General features: G+C 45.9%; 1 protein-coding gene across 4 annotated transcripts in view; it reads right to left on the bottom strand.

Annotated features, from left to right (window-relative positions):
• LOC137424653 (rho guanine nucleotide exchange factor 10) overlaps window positions 1-9,604 on the bottom strand; it is a 173,195-nt gene extending 163,591 nt beyond the window's left edge. Inside the window, exon 1 of one of the 4 annotated variants that reach the window (XR_010983964.2) lies at window positions 9,161-9,306. The gene's annotated coding sequence lies outside the window, so the exon portion shown is untranslated. Of the gene's footprint in view, window positions 1-7,941; window positions 7,961-9,160 lie in introns of those variants that run through there. The other 3 variants (XM_068112349.2, XM_068112347.2, XM_068112348.2) reach the window with 3 other exon arrangements.
• Between the last annotated feature and the right edge of the window lie 12,098 nt (window positions 9,605-21,702).

Here is a 21,702-nt window from a genome sequence, read left to right as displayed (position 1 = left end):
GCTGTTGTGTATTGTGCGGGGAGATTTTGTAAGAGGATGTTTAGCGACAAAAGAATTTTCGCGCGCTTGGGATCGAGGAAGCATCCGGGCGTTGGTGAAGGGTCCCGTGTGAGTGGAAATGGCACGCGTGGGAGGAAAAAGTGTGCGTCGGCGAGTGGGTGTGTTATAAAGTGTGGGAGTGAAACCGAGTGCGAGCGAGAATGCACGTCGGGGTGTACGGAGTGTGACACGAATAGTGAGTTGGTGATGGCGCAGGTGCGAGAGGGCACATCGGAGCGCGAGTGTGAAACCGAGTGCGAGCGAGAATGCACGTCGGGGTGTACGAAGTGTGACACGGAGATTAAGGTGGTGGTGGAACGTGTGCGAGAAAGCACACCTGAATTGGTCATGGCGCGAGTGTGGGAGAGCCCATCCGAGCGCGTTAGTGGGTGGATGCAAGAGTGCACGCCCATGATGAGTGTTACGGAGGACGTAACGGAGGAGAGGTGTGGACCAAAGTGTGCGCAAGAGTGTGCGCGAGAAGTGTGGTGTGTAACAGGGAGAGCGTTGGTGGAATGTACGGACGGCGTTGGAACGCCAGGTTTTGTGAGGGTGAAAGGGGTAGCGTATGCTTGTAAGCATGCAAGTGAAGCATCGACGGTAACCAGGTTAGCGGTTAGGGCGACGGATAGCCGATGCGAGCACTCGGGGCGTGGGGTGCTTTGTTGGGTGCGAGGCCCGGCGCGGGTCGATGCTGCGTCGCTTCTCTTCGAAGCGTCGTTGCCGATTCGGGCTTGGCCCCGCCCCGCACGGTCGAGTCCGGGCTTTGACGGGCGAGGCGACCGGTCCGGTTCAAGGGCGAGTGGGAGGAAGCGGTACGGTGCCCCCTCGTGGGGACGGGGTTCCGACCGGGGGAGATTGAGCCATCGGGCCCGGGACCGCAAGGTGCCGCGCCGAGATGGTGCGTGGAGCCTCAGTCCAACCAAACCACCTCCCTTGAACCGAAAGCCGGACGGATTCAACCTGCAGGCGACCAAACCACCCGAATTCATTGCTCGGCTTTACGAACCGAGTTTAATGATGTCACGACGCACCGAGGCTAGGATATAGTGGACTGTGATGATGATAGTAGTGATTTGATACGAAATTTATAATAGTGGGTAGAATTGGCAGTAAATGGAAAATTTTTGATTTGTGGAATTTGGATGTGCAAAATTGATAGTGGGACCTCCCCGATGTGGAGGGATGGCGAATCCACCATCCCTCACAGTAAGGTGGGGCAAATGCGCTATAGTTTATGGGGTTGATGGCAGTGAAAACTAGCCCGGGTGGGTTAGGATATATCGTGTGTAGGGCCCTAGAAGATGACATTAGGTAACGTTAAGGTTAGTTAGTGACAAGGATACCTGTAGTGGGGACGCAGGTAGATTAGTGTGGATTATAATGACATGGGAGCGCAATAGTTTAAAGGGACGACTGGGAAGCGCAAGTTTCAGAGGGGAGTAGTTAGCTGAGATGATGCCGTGTGTTTGAGAATTGAACAGGTGTGATTGCACAGGTGTGCAACTGAACAGGTGTGTGGAGCAGTGTATGAGGGAGTAGTGGTGATTGCGTGTTGTGTTGACCAAATGGTCCAGGAAGAGGAGGAGGGTGCAGGTGGCACCAGGTATGATTGCACAGGTGTGCAACGACAGGTGAATGGAGGACAGGTGTATGGAATAAATGGTATGGAGTAGTGGAATGGATGGTCGTGGAGTGAGTATGGTGGAAATTGTGGAGTGGAGTGGATGGTGCGAAGGTGTGAATGGGGGAAGAGTGGACCCCCATCACGGATACCCGGGGCGGGTAGTGTAAGTGTTAGGTAGAGGGTACAGGTAAATTGTGGTTGGATATTGGCATCTGTGGTGCGGGTGAGAGAATGGTCTTTGGATGGGTGCATTAGTGTTGTGGAAATGGCTGGGCGTGTAGCCTGTTAGTGTGTGTAGTTGGTTTGGGCACTCCACCACTGTGAGGATGTCGGCCAGGTGAGGCCGCAGGTGGGCTCTGGGAGCCGGTAGTAGTTGTTGTGGATGGGGCCCGAGGATCCGGAGGACGGACCCGGGTAGCCCAGTGCCAGAGGGCACCAAGGGGTGACAGAGCCAGGAGAGGGCCTTCCCCAGTTAGTTAGGTTAGGGTGAGGAGCTAGGTAAGCTCGGGTGGCAACTGCAGTGGTGGAGGTGTGCAGGTGGGTAGACCTGCTGGGAGAGCGACACGTCGCAGCCCAGAAATTGTGCGAGGGCACCGGGAGATGAATCGGGGGAGTGAGACCCCAAATTGAGAAGCACCACAGTTTGGTCAATGGGAATTGGTTTCTAGAACCCATAGTGTAAGTTGGCCAATGGATTGGCAGGGAGAGACCCCGGGTAGTGTAAAGTGTGTTAAAGTCATTTAGAGGATAGTTAGGATTGAAGTCTCCTCACACCATCTGCATCCACTCACCTGAGGTGACAGGTACTCCACACCATGCCATGTTTAATTATTTTTACTGTGCAAATGTTTGGATTGTGAGACGCATCATGACGTGGGTGTGACATTGTGCTTTGATGTTCCATCTCTGCCTCCTTATGAGGATTGATGATGAATTTGGTGATGGCAAATTTTGAAGTAGAGGGATTGTGGAGACGAATTTGGTATAGGGGAAATATGGGGAAGATGTGACAGTAGTGACGAATTTGTAAATGTGTAGATTTTTGTACATATGGGGTAAGGGCAAGGGTAGGGTAGGTGACAGGGGGGTGACGTACGGTAGGGACGAGCTTTCTCACTTCGCCCTCCGTACGCATTTCGCCTTGCATTGCCTTATTGATGTGTACCCTTGTGACCTTACCCCTCGCTCAATTGTCTTTCCCCTTTTGTCTCCCACATGACCTGTGCGCCACTGGGTGCCGAGGGGAGCGTGCGTGGGTCGGCCATTGTGCGCCCGAAATTCCCAGAACCAGCTGTCTGCATCGATGCACCACATTATGGACCACATGTCTGTGGCCGAGCACCACTTATGGACCCCATGGGTTGGGGCATGGCCCCTCTGCTGGAACCGGCCATGAGGGCCCGAAATCTTGCTGGCGGACCTTGGCCAAAGGGCACCGATGCCCCACAGGTGAACCACACGTAGTCGGCCCTGTGGGCCATAAATAAAGAAAATAAAAAGGACACATTGGGCACACTTTATTGCAAATAGGCCGCCAGTAAGAAAATGAAAATGACAACATCTGGAAGAACAAATAATAATAACCAGCAGAGGGAGCCGAAGAGCAAGAGATCACCTGCAGGGTTAGGGGTTGTTGGTTTATTTTTATTGATGAACAATGGTGACTGCACCGATTGGTGCTTGGGTGCTTGTATTGGTGCGTTTTTGGGTGCGTTCATGGTGCGTCGATGCAGAGCAGACTGTCTCCCCCCCAGAAAGAACAATCACAGGTCCTGGGTTAGTTTTGTAAATAAAAATAGCGTCATTGTAAATAATGCTTCCCACCGTCAGTGTATAATTTGAAGACCATTCCGCAATTCGGTTAACTGTGGGCGTAAGTCTGTTAGGCAGGGTGCAATGGAGCAGCGGGACACATTTATTTATGTTTTAAAACTGTCGCACTCAGGGTCAGGTTTAAAAGTAGAGGGAACTACACCTACGTGTCACACTAAAAATAAAAGTTGTAGGCCCGGGACGTGCCTAAGAGGAGGAGGGTGCAGTGTTGCGGATATGAGGACTGTATATTTTTTGATTGTGTATTATTATTATTATTGTTTATTCTGCGCCCCCCTGCCTCCGGAGCTGTGTAAAGGTGAAAGGGCATCCCATAATTAGTCCACAAGCATACACGTCAGCCAAATAATAGAATACCTCTGTTTGATAGTTATCTCTTATTATGTGTTTTTAGAGTAAGGCTGTGTCTCCCATTAATTGAAATACTCCATTGCACCAGTGAAAGAGATAGATTCCCTTCATTCCCACTCCCAACACTTCCATTCCCCCCTTTCCGTCAATTGCAATTCGCATTGCCAACTGCATGTTGGGCGGTTTTCCCTTCATCCGCCATTGACCACGAGGCAGGGTTGGGGGAAGGAAGGCGGGTCCCCACCTCGTCAGAGAGGGGAGGAGTGAGCCGGCCCCACTCGACCAACCATGAACAAGGGGTTTGGCTTGAGAGGGCGGGGAGAGAACGTTTGGGGGAGGTTCGCAAAGGTTGAGGGGCGGGGCCTATATAACCCACGGCGGGGGTGTTCCCAGGAGAGATGCACTTTGAGTTGAGACAAGGAGGGACGAAAAAGAGCTGGGTCATCAGAGCAAGAGCGCGTGAGGAGGAGAGAACCCGTCACGCCAGACCCCCCCACCAGCGCATCGGCTCCACCAAGCAGCTCCGACCCGTGATCCCGCGCACACGACAGGCCCGGTGGCATCAGCGGCCGTCGAGGTCCAGCCCGACGTCCCGTGCGGGATCAAGCTCCAGCCAGCTCCGTGCCGTCCCCCCCCCTCCAGCCACACACCTCCTTCCAGCAATCCACTCTGCAATTCCCCGCGTGAGTCAGTGTCTTTGTTTGTTCTGTCCTGGGAATAAGTTAAGTCTGTATAACTATAAGCTAGTATTTGCACTGTGTCACCTGCGTCTTATGTGTTGTAAATAAACCTTGATTGCTCCGTTTTGCTTGTGTAAATAATAAATCCCATTACTCTTCTGTCCGTCTTCTCGTTTTATTCCTTTTCCTCTTGCATTTCGTCGTTTCAGTCCTTTCCCAGATTGGGCAGCTGCGGTGCGATACGGCCAAAGTTCTGGGTGAATCGGGTGAGTCAGGGATCCTGTAACGGTCGCGGCAATACCACCGCTCGGTAAATAACATCTTAATCCGCGATCAGTAACAATATATATATATATATATATATCTATATATATAAAGTAGAGTTGGCCTCTGTGTCTGTATCCTGATAGATCTACGATCTCTAAGATCTCGAGAACCCGTGGACGGATTTGCGAGCGGAAAGTACTGTTCGACTCGGGATGGTCCCAGGAATGTCACGGAGACATAAACATTTAAAAAATTTCGGGTTTTAAAATTAGCGTATTATTAGCACTAGCAGAAGAGAGAGGGATTCGAAGGGAGGGAGCGCAGCGCTTCTAGCGCTTCTGACTACAGCACACCTTAAAATTAAAAAAACTTCGGGTTTTAAAATTAGTGTGTTACGCGTAATTAGCGCTAGCAGAAGAGGGAGGGAATCTAAGGGAGGGAGCGCAGTGCTCCCTCCAGCGCTTCTGTTAGCGTAATTAGCGTATTTCGGAACGTTAATTTTTCAACTTCATTATTCGGAATCAGTACGTCCCAGAGAACCTTCGTAACGTTAATTTTTCAACTTCATCCGATTGACATGGGACCAACGGCATGTGACAAAGAGTGAAACATACAGGCTACATTTATTTGACGACAATGAGTTCCGACTTCCGACCTCGGTGGGATGACAGGCTGAGTCAACCCCCCTGGTGTGAAGGGGGAGGAGGAGGGGAGGGGGAAGAGAAGGGGAGGGGAACGAGGGGGAAGGGGATGGGAGGGGGGAGGGGGAGGGGGAAGGGGGGAGGGGGAGGGGGAAGGGGGAGGGGAGGGAGGGGGGAGGGGAAAGGGGGGGGAGGGGGAGGGGAGGGGCCCTTCTTCCCCTGGGCACCCCCGCACCCTTCCCTCCCCCCCTTCCCCTCCCCCCTCCCCCCCTTCCCCCCTCCCCCTCCCCCCCCATTCCCCTCCCCTCCTCTTCCCCCTCCCCTCCTCCTCCCCCGCTTCCCCCTCCCCCCTCCCCCCCGTTCCCCTCCCCTCCTCTTCCCCCTCCCCTCCTCCTCCCACTCCCGTGCAAAGCCGGGTACCTCTGCTAGTATATATATATATATATATATATATATATATATATATATACACAGCACATTCAGAAAGTATTCACACCCCTTGACTTATTCACATTTTGTTGTGTTACAGCCTGAATTTAAAATGGATTAAATTGAGATTTTTTTTTGTCACTGACCTACACTGACCTACACTGACTGACCCCATAATGTCAGTGGAATTTTTTTCAGAATTTTTTACAAAATAATTTAAAATGAAAAGCTCAAATATCTCGAGTCAATAAATATACAACCCCTTTGCTATGACACACCAAAATGAGCTCAAGTGCATCCAATTTCCTTTGATCATCCTTTGAGACATCTCTACAACTGGATTGGAGTCCACCAATTGGCCCATTTTCATTAATTGGACATAATTTAGAAAGAAACACACCTTTCTATATAAGGTCCCACAGTTGACAGTGCATGTCAGAGCAGAAACCCCACCATGAAGTCCAAAGAACTGTCCGTAGAACTCCAAGATAGAATTATGAGGAGGCATCGATCAGGGGAGGGTATAAAACAATTTCTAAAGTGTTGAAAATTCCCAAGAGTACAGTGAGCTCCATCATTAGGAAATGGAAAGAATATTACCCAGAATCTTTCTAGAGCTGGCCGTCCTACCAAACTGAGCAACCGAGCTAGAAGGACCTTGGTCAGGTCGGTGAACAAGAACCCAATGACCATTCTGACAGAACTACAGAATTCCTTGGTATCACATGGGAGAACCTGCCGGAAGGACAAGTCTCTGTAGCCCTTCAAAAATGTAGGCATTATAGAAGAGTGGCCAGATGGAAGCCACTCCAAAGAAAAAGGCACATGACAGCACATGGATTTTGCAAAAAAAGCACGTGAAAGACTTTGAGAGCATGAGGTAAAATAATCTGTGGTCTGGACGAGATGAAAATTGAACTCTTTGGCCTGAATGCAAAGTGCTACTTCTGGAGGAAACCGAGCACAACTCATCACCCATCTAACACCTTCCCTACCGTGAAGCATGGTGGTGGCAGCATCATGCTATGGGAATGCTTTTCAGTGGCAGCGACCGAGATACTTGTGAGGATAGGGGGAACAATGAATGAAGGCAAATATAGGCAAATCCTTGAGGAAAACCTGCTTCAGGGTGCAAAAGACCTTAGACTGCGGCAAATATTTACATTCCAACAGGACAATGACCCCAAGCATACAGCCAAAGCGACACTGGAATGGCTTCAGAACAAGAATGTGAAAGTCCTTGAGTGGCCCAAACAAAGGCCAGACTTGTATACCATTGAGAATCTGTGGAAAGACTTGAAGATTGCTGTTCATCGACGCTCCCCGTCCAACTTGACTGAGCTGGAGAAAATCTGCAAGGAAGAATGGGAGAAATTGCCCAAATCCAAATGTGCAAAGCTGATAGACATACCCAAGAAGACTCGAAGCTGTAATCACTGCCAAAGGCATATTTATGTTTTATGCCAAAGGCTGCCAAAGGATTATTTATGTGAATTAGATATTTATGTATTTCATTTTTGATTACTAAAAAACAAACAAATTCCAATTTGCCATTCGGGGACATTATGTGTAGATGAGTAAAAAAAATCTCAATTTAATTCATTTTAAATTCAGGCTGTAACACAACAAAATGTGAAAAAGTCGAGGGGTGTGAATACTTTCTGAAAGCACTGTAGTATATATATATATATATATTGGCTTGCGAATGACAAAGATTCATTGCCTCATTCACATTCAAGTTCCAAACGTCTAAAAATACCAATGTAAAATAACAAGTAAAAGTTCCTCCATCAGAGATTACCAACCTGAACGAACATGTTATCTTGCTCGTATCAGTTGTCTGCAGATCAGGTGTAGAAAGTGAACCAACCACATGATCTGATCTTACTGGAATGTGGTGCTTAAACATTGATCAAGGGTGAAAGAACAAACCTGTTCAAAATGCAAGCTCTGACAATGTCTCCAATGGGTTGTTGGGTGTGTTCTAGCATAAACAGCGAGAATAAGCCTGTTGTTGGCTTCATGGTTAACGTGGCTGGTTTAAGATAAGGTTAAGAGTGTTGAGTTCAAGCACCTGTCATTCCATTGAATTAAACAGGTGGGTCGACTCAGCCCGTCATCCTTCTGAGGTCGGCAAAATGAGTACCGGCTGATTGGTAACAGGGCATTGCATCAAAGGCACAGCTGCACCCAAGAAAATGATGCAGCCAAGCAGCCCCAAGCTGCATACAAATAAACAAGTCAGTGATCACAAGACAAAGGATGCAAGAGGTCAAATGAAGGCCTGGTCTTTGAGCAGGGCTTGCTGAACATTTCAAACTACAACAACCACAACAAAACAATATTCAGCAAACAAGGTAGATGTTTATGCCAGATAATTAAGACATTTTGCTTTCTAAATGGGAGGCTTTTAGGATTGATACATAACCCAATGAGAAACATCCAGACGGAACACAAGCCTTGGGATCTTGCACAGTGGAGCTCGCGATGTGCAATGTACAAAACTAGCAAATGATCGTCAGATGCAAAACTATGCACATTTATTTAGTGTTGTATCGTAAACAGAATACTGGATACATGACAAGATCTGTGCTGGATAAATTCCACCATCCCACCAAGTCTGCTGTCACACCCATCGCAGGCCTCAAGGCACGAGTCAAGATGTGCATCAAACGTACAACACACACAAGCAAAGCAATTGTGCTTTTCCATGTACATGACTGAACAATCCATTTTACATTTACATGTACAAGTCACTGGCAGGGCCACAGGTATTATATATATATATATATATATATATATACGGATGCTTCTTGAAAGCCACACCCAATCTACACACACTTTGTGACAATGATCAGGAAACGTTAAACGTTTCGTATTTATTTAAAATTCCAGGTTTTATTGCTGTAGCCTGGACTTTTAAACACTCCAACCGACGTGTGCGAAACAGCACATCGCTGTAGTTGGCCTGTACCTGTAATTGTATATGTAGGCTACCTGCCCCACAACGTGGCACGAATATAACAAACGATAGCGTTGTACTTTTCTTTACCGTGAATGTACATTTCATTAATTTATGGATACAATGGAAAAATGGATTGAATACGAATACGAAAGAGATCGTCATTGTGACGTCACTGTACACGGGTACCGCCGAAATCCAGAGCCGCTTCTCGGGATATAAAGGGAATGTCGACCATTCGAATCGCTTCATTCCTGGAAAAGTGTACTGGAAAGAATTGAAGACGGGAAGATAAGCGAGCCAGGGATGATCGACCCGAGATGTCTCATACCTTTGTGTCGACAAAGAGGAAGGGTCTACTTGCTCCGCTCCCCTTGGTGGATTCGGCGTTTCAGGCAAAAGGGAATCCTTTTTCTGGACGAAAGGGTCTCCATGTCTCCTTCAACTAAAGCAACTCTTCCTCGCTTTTCCCTCAACTCCAAAGCCGCTCCCTCCTGCTCTCCTCCCTCTCATTCTTTCGACTCCTTCCCATTCCCCTCGCTCATCAATTTTTGTCATTTATTTGGCGGTTCTCATTCATCTTTCCAGCAACTTTGTTTTTTTAACTCGCACAACTATTATCCGTTAGATACCTATCGCAAGGTAGCAAGAAAACATATATGGTCTGAAACCAATGGGATCCAATGCGATGTCGAACATCGTGGGAGCAACCACTTTGAGGTTGGGCGTCGCAACTACGACAAGCTCCACCCACTCGTTCCAAATCGTTATGTCCCCGCCCATTTGCGTGTGCTGTTCAAAAGTTTGATGAATGAGGTTCAATAGTCCAAGAGACGCCAAAAAGGTATAACGAGGCGTCCGTATAGTTATTGTTAATATACATTTGTCTTGTTACTTTAAAATTATTTATATATATATATATATATATATATATATATATATATATATATATATATATATATATATTGTTGTTGTTGTTTTTTTTTAACAAGGTCTAGGCTCATGGAAGAGCTCAGACACAGAACAGATCAGGACACACATAGAAAAGGGAACAGCAAGAGACAGGTGAAACGGAAATGGCAGGGCAGAGAGAGAAGGTAGATGGAGACGGACAACCAGGGGATGCGGATAACGATGAGGGTTAGGGAAGAAAGCAAAGGATGAACAAGATGGATACAAAAGCAAGATTTAAGGGGGTGGTTAAACGGTGTAGAAATGATCATGGTTTTGGATGAGGGGTTGACTTGAGATGGTGGTGAACAGCTGTGTTGAAGACCTGGAGGGAGGAGTGGGATTGAAGAGATTGTGGGAGTTTGCTCCAGAGGTTGGGAAAAAAAGGGGAATGAAAGAGTGAAGGTGAGCAGAGTCTTGATTTTGGCAATTTGACCATAAGAGGGTTGCTGGCAGATGTGCGTCTTGCAGGAATATTTGGGGGACAGAGCACAGAGAGAGCTGGGGGAGCAAGGCCAGAGAGGAGTCGGTAGAAGACAGAATACATGTCTATATATATATATATTCATTACCTTGAAAAAGATTGAAGACTGTATGGAAGGTGGTTCCACAGGTGGGAAAAAATGAATAAATGAGTGGAGGTTAGCAGTGGTCCTGGATTCAGGCAGTTTCACTAGGAGGGGGTTGCTGGTGGACCACATGCTTCCTCCAGATACATTAGGGGAGGTGGGGGTGGGAAAGGGGATAGAACACAGGGAGGGCAGAGAATGCAAGACAAGAAATGAGGGACAAGAAGACAGAGAGACCACCAAAATGATGGCGATGGCGAAGTGATAGACCCATAGATTCAGCTTCATTGTGGGAGATTTCAATGATCTTGAAAGCGTTGGTTTCCACAGTGCCCAGCTGAGCAAGGTGTGAGGCAGGAGCCAGGACAGAGGGGAGAGCAGTATTCCATCAAGCTGTGGATGAAAGCCTGGTAGGTGTATAGGAGTTCAGGTGTGCCAAGGAAGGACTTGGCATGATGGAGAATGCCCAGTCAGCAACTGACTTTGGGAGGCCATCTTTAAAATGTGAGTGAGACCCAAGAGTTTGAATGACAGAACCTCTTCGAGAGGGTTGTTGAGAATGTCGATGGGAGGATTTGCCATATGGTTCTTTCGGTATATCGGTATACAGACATACTTATTCAGACCCTACTGCTACTTTAATGGCCCCAATGGATCCCACTTTTGGGTGGGGTCAGCTGCACGAGTTTTTACTCTCCATTGACCCCTCCATTCCTTGCATCTTCTCTCTGCAGGATTATACAAATGCAGTGTCCATTACGTTTTTGTGCAAATAATGTTTGATGTACACTTGATAGAAACAAACTATAAATGGTGATATGAAGGCATAATTTATACCGTTTTGTTAATGTTGTCGTGATTTCTGTTGTTAAATCCACAATTCAGAATTGGAATCATTGGAATCTCCCACGATGAAGCTAACTCCGAGGGCCTTTCACTCACTCACCGCAAGCAGGTTGGTGGTCTTTCCGTCTTCTACCGACTCCTCTCCGGCCTTGCCCCCCCAGCTCTCTCTGGGCTCTGTCCCCCAAATATTCCTACAGGTCGCACAAGATCTGCCTGCAACCCTCTTATGGTTAAACTGCCAAAGTCTAGGCTCTCTGCTCACCTTCACTCCTTCATTCCTCTTTTCTCCTGCCTCTGGAACAAACTCCCTCACTCTCTTCAATCCCACTCCACCCTCCAGGTCTTTAAAACAGCTGTTCACCACCATCTCTTATCTTCCCCCATCCAAAACCTTGATCTTTTCTACCCCCGATAATTTCACCCCAATTCCACTTATTGAAATACCAACTTCTGTCCTGGAAGTCCTTGGTGTCCTTGTGTTTTATACTCTCCCCCCCCCCCCCTTCCCACGCCTCCTCCCCCCAAGCCCTCTCCCTCCCACACATCTCCCTGCTCTTAAATGTTGTGTGCTCTCAAGTGTTTGCGTGCTTCCCATTCTCTTGGCTTCCGCTCCCTCTTTTTATATATTTTGTTTGTCTGGTTGATTTGTTTGTGAAGTAAATGTCAGCTCTTTCACGAGCCTCGATTCAGTATACAAAAAAAAAAAGAAAAAAAAAAAAGGTCACACAAGATCTGCCAGCAACCCTCTTATGGTTAAACTGCCAAAATCAGGACTCTCTACTCACCTTCACTCTTTCATTCCTCTTTTCTCCCGCCTCTGGAACAAACTCCCTCACTCTCTTCAATCCCACTCCACCCTCCAGGTCTTTAAAACAGCTATTCACCACCATCTCTTATCTTCCCCCATCCAAAACCTTGATCTTTTCTACCCCCGTTAATTCACCCCAAATCCACTTTTTTTGAAATACCAACTTCTTTCTTTCCTGGAAGGTCCAGGGGTGCCTTCCCATGCCTCCTTCCCCCCAAGCCCTCTCCTCCCACAGCTCTTCCGTTGTCCCTGTTCTCTGCAGTTGTACTTGTGTGCTTCCCTCTTTCTCCCCATCTTGTCTCCCGCTCTCTTTTTTGTATGTTTTGTGTCCGTTTGTTGTTGTTTTTTGTGATTGATGTTAGCTCTTACACGAGCCTCGATCTTGTACACACAAAAAAAAATTGCTCTGGGTTTCTTGAGTGCACATTTTCTGATGAGGCAACTTCTACATCGGTGTTTAAGTCAATTACCACATTTGGTTACCAAACTACAAATCAATAAAATCTAGGCTCCCTGCCACGACGATTTTAACGTGTGACGGTTCTTCATCAATGTCTTCCCAGACAAGTGGATCGGTAGACATAGACCAATGGCTTCTTGACCTCGCTCACCGGACCTTTCCCCATTGGTCTACATTTTATGAGACGATGTAAAACTGTGGTTTACTCATCAAAACCACATTCTTTGGATGAACGTAAAGCTAAGATCACAAATGCAATTCATTAACTTACTCAGCAGCAAATGGGGAATGTTTTCAACAAGTTGCAAAATCGGTTTGAACAATGTATTACGAAAGATGGCGGTTATGTTGAAGCCAAAATATTTGAATTATATTTGGAAACAACTTCATGGATTTTGCTTTCAGTCATCATTTCGTTTGTTTCTTTGTGTACATCAAACGTTATAAAAGTTCGAAGTTGTATGAAGACTTTATGGACACTTTGTACAGTAAACTTATTTATTTAAAAAAAAAAAAATTCAGGTCTTGCAGAACTCTTAATTGTGAATTTCTCATTCCGAAAACAGATTTGTTTCCAAAATCCTACACACCACCACCTCCACACACCATCAAGTGAGAGATTCTGAAAGATCTATACATCCTCAGATCTGCGATGAGTCAAAGTCTTAACAAGAAGCATCGTCATCCATGGACAAAATGCCAAATACAGTTGAGGCAGTTCTTGAAGCATAAGGGTGTCACACTGATTATTATTGAATATCAATGTTACTAAATCCTTAAGAGAACATGGAAAGCCATATAAAGTGCTTTTGGATTCATATAACGATTTCTTTATTTTATATCAAATTGTGCGAAGATTGCCAAAATGTAGAAAAGAGCGCAGGAGCTCAACTAATAACTACCGGTAAGGTTCAGGTTTGACGTCTTCAAAAACGTTTCAGACGATACGTGCACAAAGTCTTAATATTGTCCATCCCTTTGGGAAGAAAGTGTTGCAACAGAGACCTTAGTTTACATTGAAATATCTTTCAGATAAAGATCTCCAGTGTCTTGCCACTTGCCACAGTAGAATGATCAAATCACAAAGCTAGAACATCACTCGGTAGAGCGCATACGTCATCTGGTTAAGAGTTTACGTTTTGTATCCCACTGATAAGCCGGATCTGGAAACAACCATCGATTGTCATCCACTGCCTTCCCACACAGCAACTGTCGTGCCGAGATCGCAGTCAAAACATCGAAAAGAATGATCACCGATAACACTGGTTCCAATGGTGAACTAGACACTGATCGGTTCCAACGTGCAATACTCCAGTACCGGAATGCACCGGATCAGGACACCAGGTTGTCTCCAGCCATGATCATCTTCAAGAGGCCAGTCAAGGACTTCATACCCATCATCCCAGGCAGATACTTGCCATCGGACACCTGGCTGGAAACACGCAACAATCGTGAGGAAGCTTTGCGCATTCGGCATGCCAGGGAGATCGAAAGACTCTCTGAACACACGACAAAACTACCTCCACTGGTCGTTGGGGACCATGTCCGGATCCAGAACCAGACCGGCCTGGAACCACGAAAATGGGACCGGACCGGAACCGTGATTGAGGTAAAACAATTCGATCAATACGTTGTCAAGGTGGATGGCTCCTGTAAGAATCACTCTCCGGAATCGTAAGTTCCTGCGACGTTTTACACCTTTCAGCATGACAACTCCCACTACGACTGGCAAAAGTGGCATGCTGCCAAGCGTTATGCCAAGTGTTATGCCAATCGTACCGAAATACTTAATGTCTGATACCCAACCCATCGCCACTCCAAGAGTCTGTCTCAATCCTGTTACCACTCCCCAGAAGGGTGAACCCCAACATGTTCTTGCGCCGGGCTTACCATCACAGACATTCCGCTCCACCACCGCGATGACACCACCCGCGAGAGTCGCTAACCAACCACATGTGCAGACCACCGCCACACCTCCACAGTCACTGCCTATTTCTGCCCCCTTGACGGTTCGGGTGATGATGGACCAGCTCGAGGGGACTCCAGCGTCGGACAGGGCGATAGTGAACCACCCACCGGAGACTCCCACAATGGACCAGGAAATTACGAACTGCCCTCAGAGGACTCCGACGATTGATCGGGTGGTGATGGGCCGCCCGAAGCGAATTATCAAACCACCAGCCCGATTCAATTCAGAAGAATATCAATTATAAACTCATGTGATCTTTTTTCTCGGTCTCCAGTTTTCGTTCTATTCTGTGTCACAATTGAACGTTTTTGGGAAAGGGAGATAGACAACTCTTGTATGGTGCTGTTCTCTATTGCGTTCTCATCTTGTGTAATACTGCACATTGTTATTTGCATATTCTGTATCTATTATCTTATTCTAATATCTACCATCGCTTTCTTTGTCTTGCAGATTGATTGTTCATCGTTGTTGCTAATAAACCTGCATTCAATTGATACATTCTTGTTTAGATTCGGACCTGAATCAAAATCGAATCGACTTGTTTTTGTCGCTTTACCAATCAATCGACCTTGTTTTGTCATAAGTCTTCCACAACCTTTTGAAATATTATGCCATTTATCGTTTTTAGCCCCATCACTCAATGGTGAAGAATCACTTGAGATTTTTACAATTCTTGTATCTGGATCCAGAACCGGATCTTCACTACACATCGGATCGATTCATCCTTGTCACACACAACTGGTCCACCAAGTTTCATCTGAATCTGTCAACAACCTTTTGAGATACCGTGCTACATATCGGTTTTAGCCCTATCTCTCAATGGTGAAAAATCACCAAAAAAATTATCGGCTACAGTTCCAGATCCGTATCCTCACCAAAATCTAATCATTTCCTCCTTATCACATACACAGCCAAACCAAATTTCGTCTGAATGCATCCACAACCTTTTGAGATATCTTGTTCAGAAACAGAAAGAAAGACAAACAAACAAGAAAGGACGTCAGGTGGGCGGTAAGTAGCCTGACAGGTATGATGAAAATCGAGAGAATCAATAATTGATTGATTCATTGTGTAATTAAAAGAAATAAATACCATAAAATAAATAATTTCTTAATCAATTGGCTAATATCATACCTAATAAGTTAATAACCCACCACTATTTCATCCGAATGTGTAACTTTTTTGAAAATTAAGTAATTAATTTAAAAAATTAAAAAATTAATCGATTCATTGATTAATCAATAAATCAAAAAATACCCTTTACAGCCAAATCACTTGGTCAATGTCAAGTCCAAATATCAGCTTCCTAGCTCAAAAGGTACCCGAGATATTGCCAAGATGAGAGAGAAAATAAAAATGTAGTTAATAAATCGATAATAATTAAGTAATTAATCAATTAATAAATAAATAAAAAGTTTTTGCCAAAGCACTTGTTCACGATTGTGCCAAAATTTACGCCTCCTACCTCAAAGGATGCCTGAGATATCACCGGACAAACGAGAACCTTCACCTTTGACCTTGACCTATATAGTCGAATAACTGACAATCTCACGTTTTCCTTCGGAATCCTCCGGTATAGTTTGTAGAAGATAGCTGAAAGTGCTCACGAGTTATTGCACTCACAGACAAACAAACGAGAGAACCTTGACGTTTGACATTTGCCGCAGATAAACTAAAACAAATGACCTCACTCTGTGCATACATGATCAGTTATAGGTCTCAAGAATGATTTTATTGATGATTCAAAACCTGCCCTTGAGACCGACTGGTTTTGTACACAATGCCTTTCATGAGGAAATTGCGAAGATGGGCGGAGCTGAGGTCGAAAATCACCCAGGTAGGTGGAGTTTCGTCTGCACCATGTGATTTGACATGCTGCGACATCTTGAACCGTGATTTTAACAAGTCACCTGGTTCCTATCGTGCTGTGACGATCTTAGCTGCTCACTATTAATCCTTTCTTGCTTTCACCCTCCACAGAATGTTAATCAAGTGGGTAATAACACATTATCGTCTCTGCTTGATGGTATTATTAGGCGGTCGGTGACCTCTGCATTTTAACGTTCAAGAGGGTTCTCGTGATTTAACGTTCGCCATTCTTTGATGATGGGAATTATTTTCTCTGTTCTGGATTGTGGGTGCAGCTTGGCAAACATCAGCACTGAACATAGTCGTTTGTCTTGGAGATACTTCAGAGATTTTATTTGAATGATGTGAATTATAAATGATTCAGAGCTGACTTCAATAAAAGTTCCAGCAGCATATGTTATTGCATACCAGACATGCATGCCAGATATTTCTTATTGGGTACATTTAACACCCATGCCAATCCCAAGTTGCTCTGCGGGCATCAACACTAAATCACGTAACATGTGGATCATGGCATCACATGTAAACCAGGGAAGGTGGGGAGGATGCATTACCCCATTCAAGGTCATTCAGGAGGCAGCTGGTTTTTCCCATAGCGATATAGTTAGTAACTCCATCAACTCACTCAGTTTTCAGAAAATTACAGAAAGAACTTCCTGAAAATTCATTCAGGATTCCTGTTCATTTATTTAATTGTGTTTCTACACCCCGGTGGTGTTTGTAACAGCGGTCATGGATTTGTCCTCACACTGGAGGAAGACCCTCGAGTGAGCAGGCCGTTGGTGCTCCTATCGTTGGCAGCGAGTGCCCCGGAAGCAGTAACGGAAAGAGAATGGCAATTACATGTGAGAAAATTGCATGCTCAGTCAGGGTCGCCCAGATAGCTCAGATGGCAGAGCACTGGCACGGTTCTACAAGCGAACCTGGATTCAATTCCCTATCTGCATGTGTCAATTAATTAATTGTAATCCTGTTCATTTTACTGTTTTTATTTTTAAATCACAAACGCATTGGTATTGTATTTTACAATGAAATTGATTCAAATGCAATGGAGGAGGAGCTGGTTCTAAGTTTAGTTTACTCACATGTTTCAATAAAACATAATAAACAGAAGATTAAGCATTGGTGGTTGAAGCCATAAGCTTGATGGATTGTCAGGGTGCTGATGACACATAAACGCATCAAGACGCAACCGAAAAAAAGTGACAAATTTAGGGTCAGCTCAGTCTTTTTGGGAATGCCACTGGTAACTTGTAACCCAGTGCTACCTGCCGCATGGTCGTGTTGTCGGCGACTAAACCGACACCGCTCACTGGCCTTGCTAGTGGGGAGGGTGTGCGACACCTGGCCAGGACTAAAAACACCCGTTAGTTAAAGAGCGGATGAGCTCCCATAGGGAGCCAACAACCATGCAGTAAGGGGATTGTGTCTCCTAAAAAACACCCATCCGGTTTGGACCGGTTCAAGTCACACCAAAGACCTTAAAAATGGTACGTGCTGCTTCCTTGTTGAAAAGGTAGAGCACGGCCATTCCCCATTGGTTAGCATCCATGGGGAGGAGGAAATTCCTCTTAAGGAAATGCTCCGCTGAGTACAGTGAGAAAAGCGGCACCATTGTTATGACGTCGCTGGTACCCAGAGTATCCTGGGAAGTGACAGCTAAGTGTTAAGTGTTAAGTGTTAAGTGTTAAGTGTTAAGTGTGTGTGTGTGTGTGTGTGTGTGTGTGTGTGTGTGTGTGTGTGTGTGTGTGTGTGTGTGTGTGTGTGTGTGTGTGTGTGTGCACTATTACAAGCCTTAGCCCAAGTATTTAAAAAAAAAAAAAAAACAGTCACATTATGGAAGTTTATGCTCAGCAGTCATGGGAATTAAACCCCCATCAGTGAGGTAACGCAAGAAAACTTTACGCACTCTGCTCTCGAGTTGTTGCAGGAGACATTTTATGGGGTGCAATGTTCAAAAAGAAAACATTTTATTTTATTGGGAGAACAGCCCAGTACCTCAGCCTCCTTTTGAGCAACTCAAATGAACCTCTGGAGGCTGTATTCCAGTGAGAGTGCAAACTGAGATCTGGCAGCAAAAATCCATGAAGGCCATCCATACTCAGTCACTACGGATGAAGGCTTTGTGCACTCTTGGGAACTGATAACGACTGAGGAATGACTCAGCTTTGCGGAGGATCCCAAGGTACCTTTCGCTCCTGGGTGTACGTATTGTGTACGTGATCAGTCCAGGAAATTTTTATTTTGGATGGTTTTTTCCAAGGAGCTCCAAACACTATGCCTGTCATGTTGATTGTGGAAGCAAAAAGGAGGGTCAGCCATACAATTGTATGTTTTAAGAGAACATGTGTGTGGGACTTAGGGGGTATTGAATGTGATGCATTGTCCATATTCTCTTCAAATTGGCTGAAAAGGATTGGTGCGAAAGGCGTTCGGGAATGATGCTTTTACAGGATATTTCAAAGAAGCCGAGAAGTGATTAATGTAAACCAGGCACAGAATTGGTCCGAAGACACTGTTTTATGACACACCAGACCCGAAGAAAAGGCCAGGCAATAGAATACCAAAGGCGATGCAGTGTTTGGGAATACTAGGGCATTGCCCGTACGTGGGTGCCCGTTCCGTGGCCAAAAAAAAAAAAAAACGCTACCCGTACGCTCTACCCCGCCCGTACGCCCGTAAACAAAAAAAGCAACGCTCTTCGCTTCCGCCCTTCGCTCTGACTGAATTGGGAGAAATAATGCGCATAAGAAATCGAATTACGTACCGTAATGGCGGTCAGCTCGTAACGCGCTCAGCTCCGCTCGTCTCACATCGGCCACGCCTACGCAACAGAGCGTTCTGTGATTGGCTGCCGGAAGATAAGTCGTCACTGTCCGGAAGTTCGCAAATCGCAGTTAGGATGAATCGTTTTAATTTAATCGCAGTTTGAATTCGTTTTAAAACATAGTTTAACGGCAACATAGTTTTCCAACGTGAAATAAATGAATACGCTGTCAAATGTGCCGTCCGAGGCAGAGTCTGATCGCCACGTTCGGCACACGTGATAGCTCGCTGCTCTCTGATTGGTTGAAGCGTTTTTTGGACATATCTCGGTAAGTAATTGTCCGATTAATATGAAACCTTGAAAAGGCACATCCTCGGGTCCCCAGCAATATACCTGGCAAGTTTCAAGTATATCGGACCCGTGGTTGTCGAGAAACAGCGGTCACAGACAAACACACAGACACACAGACACACAGACAGACACACAGAGATTGCTGGAATTATAGATAGATGATTAAAATCCACTAGCTAGACAAGGAGGACACCTATATTCCCTTAGCAGAAATGATCAGGGTTGGGTGCTAGATTGCTTCAAATGCTCAGAGGTCCTGAGCATGGAATGAAGGTATTGGAAAGGGTGTTGGAGGTGGAGGACAAGGAAGAAAGAAGATTGACGAAATGCAGTTTGGATTTATGCCAGGAAGAGGAACGACAGATGCGCTTTTTATTGTGAGGCAGTTGCAGGAGAAGTACATGGGGAAGAGGAAGAAGTTGTTTCTTGGGTTTGTTGATCTGGAGAAAGCATTTGATAGGGTTCCACGTGAAGTAGTGACATGGGCATTGAGGAAGTTAGGAATGGAGGAATGGTTGATCAGAGTAGTGATGGCAATGTAAAAAAGAGCGCGCACAGCTGTAAGGACAAAGGACGGGAACAGTGGTGAGTTTGAGGTGAAGGTGGGAGTGCATCAGGGGTCGGTACTAAGTCCACTACTATTTGTAGCTGTGATGGAGGTGTTGGCTCGGAACGTAAAGGAGGGTTTACCGTGGGAGTTGTTGTATGCAGATGATCTGGTGTTGATTGCAGAAAGTATGGATGGACTGAAGGAGAAGATGAACAAGTGGAAGGAATGTATGGAGACGAAAGGTCTGAAGGTGAATATCGGAAAAACAAAGGTGATGGCAAGTGGTAAAGCATGTGGTGAGGTGGAAAGAACTGGGAAGTGGCCATGTGCTATGTGCAGGAAAGGTGTCGGAGTGAACTCAATTCAATGTACAATGTGCGCTGAGTGGGTTCATCAAAAATATAGTGGTCTGAGAGGGTCATTAACCAGTGTGGCAGCTACATTCAAGTGTAAGGTGTGCACAGAGGGAGCTGCAGTTGGAGGAAATGTTGAGTTGGATCTTGGAGATGGCGTGAAGCTGGAAGGTGTGAAAACATTTTGGAACCCAGGAGACGGGCTGAATGGAGAAGGTGGATCAGACTCGGCAACGGTTGCTCGAGTGAGATGTGCATTGAAGAAGTTTCGGGAACTGAGTGGCGTGCTGACGAGGAGGGGAGTGTTGTTGAAGCTGAAGGGAAAGGTGTATGCTGCATGTGTGAGAAGTGTTATGATTTATGGGAGCGAGACATGGGTAATGAACGTAGAGCAGCAACGAAGGCTGGAAAGGGTGGAAATGCGAATGGTTCGGTGGATGTGCGGAGTATCGTTGAGAGAGAGGAAGCCAAATGATGAATTGCGAAAGATGATGGGAATAGAGCCTGTGATGGATGCTGTGAAGAGAAACAGTTTGAGAGGGTTTGGTCATGTGTTGAGAAAGGATGAAAGTGACTGGTTGAGAAGAGTGATGGAAATGAATGTGGAAGGAAGTAGAGGACGGGGAAGACCGAGAAAGACTTGGCGAAAGATGGTCGAAGAAGAAATGCGGGCAAGGGGGTTAACCAGGGGAGATGCAGAAAATAGGACAAAATGGAGAAGATTGTCATGGGGACCGCAAGGCTAACCCCCGCTCTTGCAGGGAAAATGGCCTTAAAATGCCTGTTGTTGTTGTTGTTCAGAGGTCCAGCAAAACTGCTTTGACATCTTGCATGATGTTCAGAAGTGCACTTCGAATGCCGAGATCTTCACTTTCTTCCTTATCCTCCTCTCCAACACCCTTTCCAATACCTTCATTCCATGCTCCAATAACTTTATCGCTCAGTACGAGCCACACTCCAGAGGGTCACCTTTCCCCTTGTATAGAGGGACAAGGGTACTCAGTTCCCAATCCACTGGAATGCGGCCTTCTTTCACCACCAGATTACAGATCTCTGTCATTCTCTTCACACGCCAACTTCCTGCTGCCTTCAACATATCTCCCACAACTCTGATCACCACCGAATGCCGAGTTAGCAGGAGTTTATTTGAAGGTGGAGTGGGCAAGACTGGACCAAAACTGGTGATCGGATTTTTAAAGTTGGGGAAGAGATAGACAATGAGATCTGCCTGAGATTATACAGGGTGCCCCAAAAGTAGTCGTGATTTTGATTTTGAATATTTTGCAAATGCTAATGCCTCACAACGTGATTTTTTTTTCCCCAGATTGATGCTCTAACCCTAGATTTACCATGAATAGATGGACAGATCAAAAATGTGCT

This window comes from Myxine glutinosa, chromosome 4, assembly GCF_964187855.1.
Source record: "Myxine glutinosa chromosome 4, kmMyxGlut1.1, whole genome shotgun sequence".
Taxonomy (NCBI): Eukaryota; Metazoa; Chordata; class Myxini; order Myxiniformes; family Myxinidae; genus Myxine; species Myxine glutinosa.
Note: the sequence above shows the minus strand (reverse complement) of the source record. Positions and strands in the feature narration are given on the sequence as shown.